The following is a 13,887-nucleotide window of genomic DNA, read 5'->3' on the forward strand; positions in this document are numbered from 1 at the left end:
GAAAGGGTGAAAGGGTTCTCGTTTTAGAGAAACTGAATTTAATCCTACGGTTTCGGTTTCTCCATGACGTCATGTTTGTTCCTGACGTCACCATTGTGCAAGAAGACACAACAACACTCCCCACTTGTTTGGGGTGCAAAGTGAGATTTCCAGGTGAGACTTGGCCCAGTTGGGATTGGCGATTTCTTTAATAACTTATGTTACTCCTAAATATATAGCTTGTAACAATTTCTATGCGGGTGTTGGTGCTGTAACTAGAGAGACGCGCCTGACAAATGTTTATGCTGTGTAGGCCAAATCTGTGACGGGGTTGAAACTTAACAACACTAACTTGTCTTTTCGAAAGGCATTGGTGCTACATTGAGCTCTTATCCAGGACGGTGAATACTGGCTACGCACGACGAAAACGACACGCAGGTTGTGTTTTCATTCCTGTTCTCACGATGAACAAAAGAAAACCTATGCTTCATTGCTCAAAATCACCGTCACATAACCAGTCACTGTTAATAAAAAACAGGAATGCCATGCGTCGTGAAAGTACGGAAACCAAGAACGGCGATGCACAAAGAACACACAGCTCGCCGAGAGGAGCCGAGCAGACGCCGCAAAGGCCGGAAGAGAACGGTCCTGGCCTCTCGACCGTCCAAGTGCGGCTTTCAGTCGGGGGCAGAAGATGCAAGTTGAAAATTGCATTACAAATTCTCGGAGCCAAACATAAACGAAATATTTTGCATAGTAGCTCGGTAGTAGATATAAGCAATCATCTGATGAGCCTATTTACTTCACATCTGGAGCCACGACTGTCCCTCTAAGGCTAACGGCCCCAAAAATGTGCAGTTGTAGCTCATAAGCTACAATGACTTGACTTCAATAGACATCAAAAACAAGTGAAGCTGACAGGCTAAACAGATTTTTAAGCACGACAAATCATCTTACGAAGCAATTGAGTATTTTCTTTGTTTGGATGCCGTCAATTTCGAGATCAGGAATTTCGCAACCAGGGATATCGAAGCCCTCCCCTCTTGAGAACGCACGCAACTACGCCAGCAAGTGCACTGGAGCGCGGTAATACCAAAGAAACGCCGGTCGACGAAGACACACAGTCGAGCCGATACAGCCTCGAATACTATGCAAAAAAGGCACTCACGAAAATAACTTAGATGCTACGCTTCACACACAGCCACCACGAAAAAGCGACTTGTTCCTAGTCACCCGAATCACGCATGGACTATGGGGAATATCAGACCAGTAGGCCAGTATCTGTAATTTACAGTTTGCCCATGTGTATTTTTTTATTCGGCGGGACAAACACCGGCGACTGTCGTAGTGGAACCCACGGTTATCAGCATAAAGGTATTCCACCGAAATATAGGTCGACGTAGAGGCTGTCTGGACACAGTGTGATCCAAAGTTTGTTCATATAGCTTATGGTAGCCTACTAGGAATCCAACCAATTAACGTAGCTAAGCGGGGTCATATACCTATTGGTATCAGGGTGGTGATACCTATTGGTATTCCCCTTATAAACCAGTCCCTCATAAGCTCTACTGTTCACGGCCCCTCTGAAGTATGGAGCTTATGTGCGGTCTCAAAACACCCTAGGCCGCGAAAAGGAATGGCAAGTAGCTCATGTCAATACAGACACGCGATGTGCAGAAGGGATGGTTTACAAGATACACCTACTGCTAATATGTGGGACAACCTAGCAGATAGATTCAGCAAAATCAGAGCACATCGGTCTGCTCTAGTGCACGCCATCGGGGGCCAGGCCACCTAGCTATACTACTGCCACACATGCGGATGCCAAACCTACATTCCAGAACAAGGTCATAGAAAACAAGTTTAAAGAAAAGAAGGACAAAGAAATCTTTGTGTGTAGTGTATGTAGAACGGTGTCTGCTATTAAGAACCTAGAGGGCCAATGTATCAGGCGTCCTTTGATAAGTTTGTTAGATTGTGAAGTTGAATTTTTAAACACGGGGATTGGGGGGAGGGGCCAAATTAACTACTAGTAGTATTAGTATAGTACTAGTAGTAGTATGGAAGTACTACTAGTATAACATTTTTTTGCTGGTTTTCATCGTTGCGGGTTTTCTTAGTTGCATGATTTATTCAGCGCATGTTATATCTCTTACTTCTGTCTTCCGTACAACTAAGTTGTGAGTTCAACCTGTGCTCGTGCCTTTGTATTTCCGTCTGCGTTCTGAAGTGAATTACGATAAGGTGGTGTCACCCGCATATCTGGCTGAAATGCGTTACGTGGTAGTTTACTATCACGTGAACACGTCCACCAGTCCAGGGCAGTTTCCTATTGTTCCCAGTGGCGGACGTCTGCGTACGCAGCGATCAGGGAGCGGTCAAACTTTTAAATTTATTAATACGTGTGATAAGTATGAACAATGTAGTTATTACTTTTGTGTGTCGCCACAAATTAGGTTTCTATGTGGTGGTACATAAAGCATTGTGGTTGTATTCCACTTTGTGGTCCCTTTAATGGTCATGGAATGATCGGTGATAAGCTGAGTCATATTTGTACTCTGAAGACCTCAGCCTGTGAGACGCACTGGCGTCTGGGACGTAAGAAAATAATAATACAAAGGTAGCTGGAAGGGAATCATGGTTCTTTGGATTTAATTCACACCAATTTCACCCAATGAATTTTATCCACTAAGGTATCAGGTCTTTTTAAATTGAAACCGTAACATTTTTTCTGACAACATGGGAAGGCATGTAAACATACACGTAACTTCAATACTACTGATACACAGGTCCGCGATAAACCCAAGTCACATGAGTTTAACACACACACACATGTGATTTGTGCAAACTTATAATCTTTGTTGCCTTCTCATTTTAAACACACAAGTGCGATCAAATCCTTTCGAAACGGGCGCTCAGTTGCTGGTTGCAATGCAGCCTTTTCCCCGCTTTCCTCTCCGTCCTCCAATTCACAGAAAGGTCACTCCCTGAAGGTATTACTACTCCTGCAGCGCACTGCGACGACACGCGCCAGGGACTGGCCGGCGTTGGTATGGTTTCACCAACGCTGGTTAACTTAGTGCGCGACTATAGTGCGAGTGCGATATCTAAAGCAGAAGAAAAACCAGAGTGACGAACGACCACGCATAGATAATGGATAGTGTGATCGACTGGAAAAATATTGGGAGACGAGGGCAATTTTATGGTTGCTGATACCAGAAGTAATATGTAATTGGGCCAAACGGCGATGCCCATGAAAACGTCCCTGGAGCTTACACTCAGTCTCGTAGATATAGAGCGTTTTGGGGCAAGCCGACATCGGTACAAACAACCGACTATTCAGCACAAATGACCTCAATGCAGCCTTCGGTTTCGTGTGCCCGGCAGCTCATCAACTCCTCAGAAAGAAGCGGCAACAATGATTTACGGCGAAATCGGGTGGTCATCTCGTGACAACACGGCCTACCTCTCGGAAATTGCTAGGTCGGCGGCAGGATCACGTGGCAATAGACAATATGCAAAACCCAGCGCCCTCTTGTAGCGCGCACGGAAACCTCCGAACTCCGCCATGTGTGAGGCTCCCTCCCCGACGCGACTCACACATACGACCACGGAGGAGAAGTAAGGAAACCGAACTCTGCCGCGCCACCGTTGAGAATGCGTGGTGGCGATTCCTCGAGGCTAACTGTGGCCGCGGCGCGGCGCTCGAGCTCCGTCACGTACATGCTGCTCTTGAAACGACGTTCCTGTAATGCGCTGTTTCAGATGTACTAGTGTGTCCAATGCGAGCAGGAAAAAAAACATTTTGGTAAATAAACACGATTGCCGTGTATCAAGGAAAAATCTGTATCATAATTTTTCGCTTACACTTCTTATTGCTGCAAAGCGAGATTTTATTTTACAATGTGTGGAATGTCTCCATAAGCGTAGTGCTCTCGCAGTTAAGAAGCTGTCAAAAATCGCGGAAGTACGTTTTTTATTCAAGCTAAAGGACACCCGAAGAAGTACAAAGGTGTTGCTTGCCATCGTACAGGCGTACGGGCAAAAGTTGCATTACCGTTAACGCACGACTGCAAGATGTGCATTGATAAATGGTGTGCATTGATTATTATTACATCCCACGAACACCTAGCAGCGTAAGGAAATGAGGTCATTAAGCTCGTTATTCCATATTTGCATTCCCCCTGTTGCACGCTTGCTTCGTTGCGGGCGTTTCTTCCAGCCGCTTCGTGTGCGGAACGCTTAAGGAAACCGGAGCTTTTTGTCGTAATTGTGGTGCATCCGCTAGGATAGAGTTACATGTCGCATGCCGCCATACACGAATTTAATACCAAGGTGCCAGAACACACTTGCTGTCGGAGGTTTGCACACGTGGTACACGATTCACTACATACTTCTGTTTAATAAAGGGATCTCGAAGACGATTTTCATCTTGGTGGCCCATGGTGGTGGTGGGGGGGGGCTCAAATCTACTGGATTTGGGGCTTTTTTGGCAGGTATCTTGGGACTGCTGCAATATTGCTTTATGGGAGGTTCTTCCGGTAAAATATCCGGTATAAAATGCTCTGGGGAGCCTTGAGTATTGTTCAAGATGTCAGCGTTGGTACACACACACACAATATAGACTAGACCCCAACTATCTTTCCAGTTCTCCAAACTGTAGCATAGCGATCGGCATGCATGAAAACAAGAAACTAAGTGTCAATAGAACGTCGCTTTTAAGTTAACTGGCACTGATTCAGGATAAGGTGTTAAACACCTTAAGGTGTTAAGGTGTAAAAAAAAAAAAAAAAGGTGTTAAGAATTATGTTAAACTAGTGCAACGGGGCTGCTCTTTAATGCCATCCTACACTCTAAGAAAAAAAGCTATGATTTTCTACCCATTTCGGTTGAGCTGCATTGCAACCACATTTCTACTCCAACCAGTTTTACCTTTTGGGTATAACTGCAGAGTAGAAACAAATTATAGAGTAGAATCTGTGGTTCTACCAGCTTGGGTAGGAAATTCTACCATTTTCTCTTAGAGCAAACGTGCGAGTGAGGAGCAAGGGAAATGGACGCCGCCGCTTATACCCGCGGGGGAGAAGTCGCGTGTGAATTGGCACGAAATGGTAGAAGTACCGTCCCGCTGCAACTCTGGGTAGCAACAATGGGTTTTCTTAGAGTGTATGACACATTTAGACAGTTCAGTACAGTCCACTTAAGAACTATTGAGTGCGCTGTATTCAGCAGGAACATTTGGTACACAATAAAAGCTTAGCACGATTGCGGCAAGTATCTGTGGCGTCCCTGACGCGCATTCGAACTGAAGCTGGCAACTGGGGTAGACAAGATGGCGCTGATAGAGAAGCAAGAAGGCGTGTAGCATTGATGTTCCCCATCGGGATACATCAGTTAAATGTATTACCCAGTTACGTTGTTTTAATAAATTAACAGCAACTAAAGAGCGGGATACTACTGTATCTATGGTCAATTACCCTACAACTATCTATGTTTCTGGACACTGCCGATGACATATCGATAGTTTTGCATCACTACTACGTGTTCCCTTCGTAGTTTTCTCTTAGATTCCTCTTCTTGAATGCGAACACCATTGTTCTGTCAGCATTGAACTTATCTTTTCTCTTGATGGCTAGCAGTAAATTCCGTCTCAGGGAAGCTGTCGAGGGAGACTGTAGTGTAAAGCGAGCATGAAGTGTCCTCGCACTAAACTATTGAAACAGTCATTGTGCACTGTTTGATAGGCACTTATGAGGGGGACCATCTCTCTGGTAAGCAGTCACATGAAATGCAGTGCAACCAAACGTGACAATTAGGAGATGCTCAGATTCACCGGAGCTCAGAAAGACCACATTTTATACCAGTGCGTGACGGTGAGTATCACAGCGGGTTTCATAGCAACAACTGCAACCCTACTAAGCTTTTATTTTGTAGCAAATGTCTCTGTTGTACCAAGTGCACTAACAAGTTCTCAAATGAGCTCTACTAAACCAAAAAAAAATATCATTTCTGAAGTGTTTGAACGAAGCGTCCTGTGTGCCAATTGGTGGCTGGGTGACACGGCGCAGTAAGGCTTGATACGGATGATATCGTTATGATATACAAAATCTGGGATCCGTGTGACGTAAACTGTGACCCGTTCTTTAAAAGCGATAAAAAACAGGAAACAAGCAAAAACAGGACACACAGCAAAGACTGACATACAAGGTTTTATTTACACACCTACTTCTTAAATAACCTGAATCAGCAATGTCGTCTTCTGTAAGGTTACACTTTTGCACACTCAAGCCTGCCTAGTGCCTTTATCTTTTCGAAAGCACAGGTCTTACTAAGAAGCCCTCCTTTTATGAACCTTCATAAATTCATCGACTGGATCAGTTAGCAGCATTGAAGGCACACTCACGCACCTGTTTGAAGGCGCATTTCTCGCATTTTTTTATCTTAACGAGCTAGACGCCCTTGCCAATTTTTTAGCGTTCAACCAAGTTGCCACAACCCCTGAACATTTTGAAAATGTTCAAGGTTCAATGAAAATGGTCAAGGGTGTGTGGATCATTTCTATGAGAACGAAATTTCATATAAGAGTAATAAAGTTGGTGCATTACTATATCGTGAAGCAATATAGATTCAAAAAATGTGGAGAACCGGTGCGTGAGTGTGCTTTCAGTGACTGCTAACCGTGCTGCTAACCGATCAAGCCGAGGAATTTATGAAAGTTGATAACAGGAGGGTCGCCTTGAGAAGTCCTGTACTTTCGAAAAGATGAAATCACTTGGCACGCTTGAGTGTGTAAAGGGGTAGCCTTTGCAGAAGAGAGCGTTGCTGGCTCAATTTATTTAAAGGGAGACTATGGTACAATCCAGAACTATTATAATGGCTGTGAAAATTAGTTCGATACATTCCTCCGAAATGAGAAATAAAGCAGGTTTGGCCGGGTTTGGTTCGGGGACTCCTTAGCTGCCAAAAGCGCAGGGAAGTTCAAAACGAAACCAAAACTTCGGAAGGTTCCCTCTCCTATCTGCACCATGCGTGACGTCACCGGTTCTCATGTGTAGGCCACCGTGCGTTTTTCGAGCACGCACTTCGTAACCTCTTGAGTGCCATATGGATGACCAGTCATCATCTTCCTCGATTTCGTTCTAAAATATTCGAATATTCGCTAGCGGTAACAGTAGAACGTACAGAAAGCAGTACACGAGGAATACCGGTGACGTGAAGCCCAGTGTTGCTGGACCGTTATTTTTTATTTTTTATTTTTTTCTATCGGAGCACCTTTTCACACACGGGAAAATATTAGTTTTCTAGTCATCTGTCCCACTTGGGGATGATAAATTATATTCACTGGCATACCATACGGTACGGATTGATGTCGCGCTGACACCAAAACAGTTTTTGGTGCGGAGCCTCCCTTTAAGAAGCAAGTCTGTAAATAAAATCTTGCTCGCAAGTCTGTGCTGCGTGTTGTGTCGTCTTTTTGTTTCTCCCCGCATGGGACTGTTTGTCGCTTTTAAAGTATGAACTACCGAACAACCCAGTTTTTAACCATTTTTGTTGTGACCCGTTATCAGATACTATTGTTTGTGATACTCCATAGCAAGATAGGAGAGCTGAGTTCGTTCAAATTAGAGTGTCCTACAAGGTCCAGCGATCAAGAGAACGGATACGCCGTGAATCTGAACTACGTTTTAGATTCTTCATGCAGTAGCATTTTTTTCCTCCATTACTTGCTCTATAGGAAGCTTGCAAGGCGCTGAATACCTTATATAAACATATAACGAGAAACACAGAGCTGCGTGCATAGAGAGGTACACCTTGTTGTATGCTTAAGGCAGGTTACCGAAGATTTGCATGCTGAAACCAAATCAAAGAATTGGGGCGGGCTCAGTTGTGTCCAAACCGTAGTGTTTTATGTGAGTACGTATCTAACTCCGATTCCTTTGCTCGGCTCCGGCTCCTCCACGGTGCTGACCCCCCCCCCCCCATTTCCTCTGTATACGCTCCATCGTCCGTGCAGGTCACTTTCACACTCAATACAAGACAAAGTTGTCCCGCTGGTAGATGGAAAAGGCTCGCAGTGCGGGCCTGCAGTCCAATTTGGCCGGTAATCTTCCTCGGTGGTCCCGTAGCCCTCCCGGTCGTTCAGTGCTGCCCCTTGGGGGCTGTTTCGGTTCCTCTGGGGCCGCCCTCTCTTCTGATTGCCGTTTCATTCGATTTGATCACATTGTAGTTTCATATATGCCGACACTCTGGCAAAATGTTTATATTTCAACTCTGCAAATTTATAAAATGTTCGTTATTGTCGTTGAGGCCTATATCGCATAAGGTCCAGGTAAAACCTCTAAAGCGCGCTCCAACGACACCGCGACAAGAAGCTGACAAGAAAAGGGACTACGGGAAATCGCGCCTTTTTTGCGGCTGTTTACATTTCGTTCAGAAGTAAACGATCTTTTTTTTTTTTCACTTCAACGCAAACACCAATTCGGGTAACATTGACGTGCAATAAAGCCGACATGCAGAGCCACCAAAGTTTCAAGCGCATAGAGCAGCGCACCTCTGAAAAAAGCGGCATCGAGCACGAAATGTGCCTGTTGCGAAACGTAAAGGGCGAAGTGTATATTGCATGTTCATCTTCGTGTGCAGGAGCATTCTCCTACGCATGAGCTTTCTTTTCAATCTATGTTCCTCGCGTCCAGTAAACATGTCGCCATCGCCAGTCTGCGAGTCAGAGTCTTGCTAGCATTTCTTACAGGATTTCTTCGGTGCCGAAACCCCGGAAGAAGGCTCTGCTCAGTTCCTTAACGTCGGCCTAACGTCGTTCATGAAGAGAAACGTCCCGAAGCGGTCAGCGTGACTGTGCCCGATGGAGCAATTGTTCCAGGAAATCCGTATACTGCAGGTCGGTGTCGTTTTGGTAGACGGTGGTTCCCCAGACAACATCGCTCGACGCACCGCAGAGGGTCACCACCACAGGAGACGACACCAAGCGTTTCCTACCGCTGCGCCAAGGATTCATACCGAGAACTTCTAATCATGTGTTCTGCCGTCGTCTTAGAGGTCTACAGCGGAAAACTCTTCCAAACGACATTAGCAGTGCGTATGAGTACGAAGAGTGTGACTACAGCACAGACCAACAAGTAGAATGAGGACCACCAAGAATGTACTCTCGAAAGCACTTCTGGCGTCATCCCAGACGATCAAGGAGCGAAGATGTCGACATAGACAGCTATAGGGATAACGAACCATGTCTACAGGATAGGACGAGGGGATCCTTGAGGAGGACGTCGTGTAGGTCTCGTCCAAGAGCTCGTCGGGCTTTTCGAAGCAGGAGGGCGGTGAATGGGCTGTCGTTGGCAGAATGACGTTGCTCTCAGTAGTGACCTATCATCGGGAGAAAAGCTAGTCCAGACCAGAGAGACCGTTCGCAATAATCCATGCTATAGGGAATGTGTGACAAACTGGTGGCGCCGCGATGCGCCCTCCGGAGAACGTACCTTGCGTGATAGCCGCCGGGTAGCCAGCTTTGTTTACATGTGAAGTGCGGGCGTCTTTTTTTGCCACACTGGAACTGTTGCATCGCGAACTGTGCCAGCACCTAAAAGAACTCTTCATTGGGACCAGATGTTTCATTTCTCGTGATTTCTATGCTTCCAATACCACCGATGGCACTAGACTGGCAGCGAATAGCGTTTGTGACGCGCGTTCGGCCATTGCATGAGGTGTGCCCAACACATTCTATTTATTTTATTCTAGTTTCAATGAGACTGAATGAGGACCTGCAAAATGATCAATGATTTACAGTTGCCACTTTCGTGACGGTGAAACGCCGCTGGATCGTGATACTGACTGATGTTGAAAGATGAAAGTCACTGAAAAGGTTAGCCAGCTGTAGGGATCGAACCCACATCTTCTGGATTACCGGTCCGGGGCTCTACCAATTGAGCTAAGCTAACACGCCTCTCCAGCGACGTTCGGTGTGCGTCATCTGAAGGGACGACAAACCAGCCACTCTCTCTCACTCATCCTCCTTTCACTCTTACATTTTTGCTCACTCATACACACATTCATACGACGGAAATCGACGCAAGCGGCACCTGTTGAACAAGAGATAAACTGATGTTCTGAGGCTGGAACAACAATAGAAGGGACAGATACAAACAAAGCCTCAAATTGCCTAAGAAATCAACGATGAAAGATGAAAGTCACTGAAAAGGTTAGCCAGTTGTAGGGATCGAACCCACATCTTCTGGATTACCGGTCCAGGGTTCTACCAATTGAGCTAAGCTAACACGCCTCGCCAGCGACTTTCGGGGTGCGTCATCTGAAGGGACGACAAACCAGCCACTCGCTCTCACTCGTCCTCCTTTTACTCTTACATTTTTGCTCACTCATACACACATTCATACGACGAAAATCGACGCAAGCGGCACCTGTTGAACAAGAGATAAACTGATGTTCTGAGGCTGGAACAACAATAGAAGGGATAGATACAAACAAAGCCTCAAATTGCCTAAGAAATCAACGATGAAGATGTTTGTACCTGTCCCTTCTATGTTGTTCCAGCCTCAGAACATCAGTTTATCTCTTGTTCAACAGGTGCCGCTTGCGTCGATTTCCGTCGTATGAATGTGTGTATGAGTGAGCAAAAATGTAAGAGTGAAAGGAGGATGAGTGAGAGAGAGTGGCTGGTTTATCGTCCCTTCAGATGACGCACCCCGAAAGTCGCTGAGAGAGGCGTGTTAGCTTAGCTCAATTGGTAGAGCCCTGGATCGGTAATCCAGAACATGTGGGTTCGATCCCTACAGCTACAGCCTACCTTTTCAGTGACTTTCATCTTTCATCGTTGATTTCTTAGGCAATTTGTGGCTTTGTTTGTATCTGTCCCTTCTATGTTGTTCCAGCCTCAGAACATCAGTTTATCTCTGATTGATGTGTTTCATCGCCAGTGCCCAGAGCCGATATTGATCCCGGTAATCTGGTTAACGAGTCTCACAGTGAGAACGGAAGTTCTACGTTGTCCAAAAGGCCTCGTTTCAGTATTTACGCACAACCATTTCACAGCTGTCGTGCTGCAAGCCTACGGCGGTAGCCGAGATAAAAACCCATATAATTTCTTCTTTGAGGATCTCTTTAGCGTTATTGTATCTGAAGATACTGGAAAAACTGCAGTACAAGTTTAGACAATAAGTTGTGACCTCACGTGATTATTTGTATGGATAAAACGGACGCACGATGTAGATTTCAGTGACGAGGCTATGTGTTTGCAAAGAGGACGAAGGGAATGCAAGACTCAGTCAAAAACATATTACAAGTGGCTGGAATCAGAGAAATAAACGTATAGAGCCTTCGCCAGCAAGCCAGGATTTTGTGAGGCCTCAAATAACCATCCTCTCGACTTATCACTTACAGGTGTTTTGACCAGACAGACGCGAGTGGCTGTTCTCCTTCCGCACTGTTAGGTAAATTATAAATACGGTGGTTGCTTCTGTGCAGTTTGTCTCCATTCTATTCGTTCGCGCTCCAGAAAGGTTCCACATTATTTGCACTTCGGAAATTAGCCCATTTAGTTACGGCGGTCGCCACGCAAGCGACGATTCCACTGCGAATGTATAGAACGGGCGGTGTGGTATCACGTCGGATACTTCAAAGACCGCCACTGGCGCCGCTGTCGCGACGGAGCAGCGCGCCCCCTTTAGGTGTCGCACGGTCCCTTTGTCTCCTGGTCTCCTCGTCTGTAATACCTTTGAGTGCGAGCAGGGGGAGGCCCGGGTTTTAGCTCTTCTTCTGTCATTCTGTCCTATCATCCAATTTGTCCTTCATACCTATCAAGTTTCACAACTCCCCCCCTATAGGCGGATGAGGATATTAGAAATGAAGTGGAGCTCGAACACATTGCGAAACTTCCTTCAGCTCATCGTCTACTGTGCACCACATCCGACGGTCTGGTTCTCGTGGTATTACTAGGTAAATCAAGGGGCACATGGGCCCTTGCTCATGGTGGTACTTCTGCCTGGCGGACATGGCCTAGTACGGGCCTGCAGCATGAACTACCCGACGGAGGTATTCTACGACGGCCAGTGCAGCAGCAACTGCATAAGCTGGGGCACTAGCGTGCTACGTCCCGTCTGGCCCCGGAGTATATGTTGCGAATGCAAAGGGCGAAGTGTATGTAGCATGTTCATCTCTGTGTGCAGCAGCATTGTCCTGCACATGAGCTTTCTTTTCATTCCATGTTCATCGCTTGCCCAGTAAACAAGCTTGTCTTCATCACCAGTCTGCGAGTCAGTCTTGCTAGCATTTCTTACACTCTCATCTTGCCCCGCCTTACCCTATAGGCTATCTAGATTTAGCTGGTTGGTTGCTATCAGTTCATTACTCACGGGGTTATCGCGTCGTGAAATTCGGCAAAATTTCGTTGCATTACAAATTTTCATCTGGCTACTAAATCGAACTTGGACATTTTCACGTGAAAACAGAAATTGATGTTTTCAACTGGACCTCAATATCGTCTCCATGTCGTGTCAGCGATGCTGCTCACACGTTTTTGAAGTTTTTCGTCATCATGTTACTGCGTGACTGCGATTATTTGGCGCGTGAGCGTACTCGGCGGCATCGTGATCGTGAGTGTGCAGTCAGTGTAATTCATTTGCGCAAGGTCCCTCCAGTGGTACTCAGTGGCGTGGTAGTCTGTCATAGTCAGCTGACTTTACGGCTGTATTGCACTCCGCAGGAACCCTTTTTATTGACAGCACGTGTTAACTCCTGGCGCTATATCGGCATTCGGATGACTGAACGCCAGATATTATTATGAGTTCTCGCGGGCCAAAATTCCGAGCGCTGGTTGCTGGTTATCGAACTGCTTGCCGTAGCTGGTCACACTGGGGCGGGTGACGTCACGACTATCACTGGGGTGACCGTAAGTTCCGACTTGAGAGGGAACTGGGCTGATATTTCTCTCAAAGCGTCTCGGGAAAACCCAGGAAAAATACCCGGGCATGACAGCCGTGCCTGAATTCGAACCGGGGTCACCTCCGCAGCATGCCATCATTGTGGCCACGAGGCTCCCACATTTCATACCAAAAAGAGGGCCAAGAGCCATAGCTGTCAGCGTTCACTTCTTCTCATCACTATCTGTTATAAACTAACCAAACAGCCCCAGAGCGACAAGTATCGGAATCTCCGCTACTCTACCTGATCCCCATTCTTCGCGTTCCGTATCTCCCCCAACCCTTTCGTTTAGTAGCCTCTTCACTAAGATAATCGCATGTGGTCTTGAGTACACCGCACTATGTACTCCAGAGTTCAAGGTAACTCGTTACTGTAACTAAGTTCCTTTTTTTGGTAACTTGTAACTTAACTCGGTACTTTTGCGCAGAGGTAACTTGCAGAGGAACTCGTTCCTTTTTCAGGTAACTTTGCCAAAGTAACTTAAGTTAAGTTCGAAATTATTTTTAACTCGCTCCCCCCCCCCCCCCACTTATGTACACATATTTTCTTGCTTTCTCTCCGGTTCCTTCATGGCATTTTTGCCATAAAACGTGATATTCAATCAATGACAGTATTTTATTCAGGAAGTAAAAACCGCTGCAGTTGAAATGAATCTGAACCATTGTGCGCCCACAGGGAGTGGGTTCCACGAACGGGCACTTGTTCGCTGCCTCCCATTGAAAGAAAAGCAGGACCAAGGGTCGCGTCCCTTTATGGGACCATATCGTAATCCCCTCAAGACCGTGGCTTTCGGGCGCGACCTTGTTCACTTCTAGCTTCCAGCGTAGCTCAGTTCTACCAAATTTGTGGCGCTGTCGAACACTATGACGCCATTTGTTTAGAAACAGGGAGATGTCTAATGTTGGACATGAACGAAAACGATCCAAGCGTGTTGCACTCCACCGTAGGCAACTCAAGGTCTAA

At 46.1% G+C, this 13,887-nt stretch overlaps 1 protein-coding gene across 3 annotated transcripts in view; it reads left to right on the top strand.

Annotated features, from left to right (window-relative positions):
- LOC135369302 (uncharacterized) overlaps nucleotides 1–13,887 on the top strand; it is a 98,483-nt gene that overhangs the window by 30,805 nt on the left and 53,791 nt on the right. The window lies entirely within an intron of this gene.

The sequence above is a fragment of the Ornithodoros turicata genome, chromosome 9 (assembly GCF_037126465.1).
Source record: "Ornithodoros turicata isolate Travis chromosome 9, ASM3712646v1, whole genome shotgun sequence".
Classification (NCBI taxonomy): Eukaryota; Metazoa; Arthropoda; class Arachnida; order Ixodida; family Argasidae; genus Ornithodoros; species Ornithodoros turicata.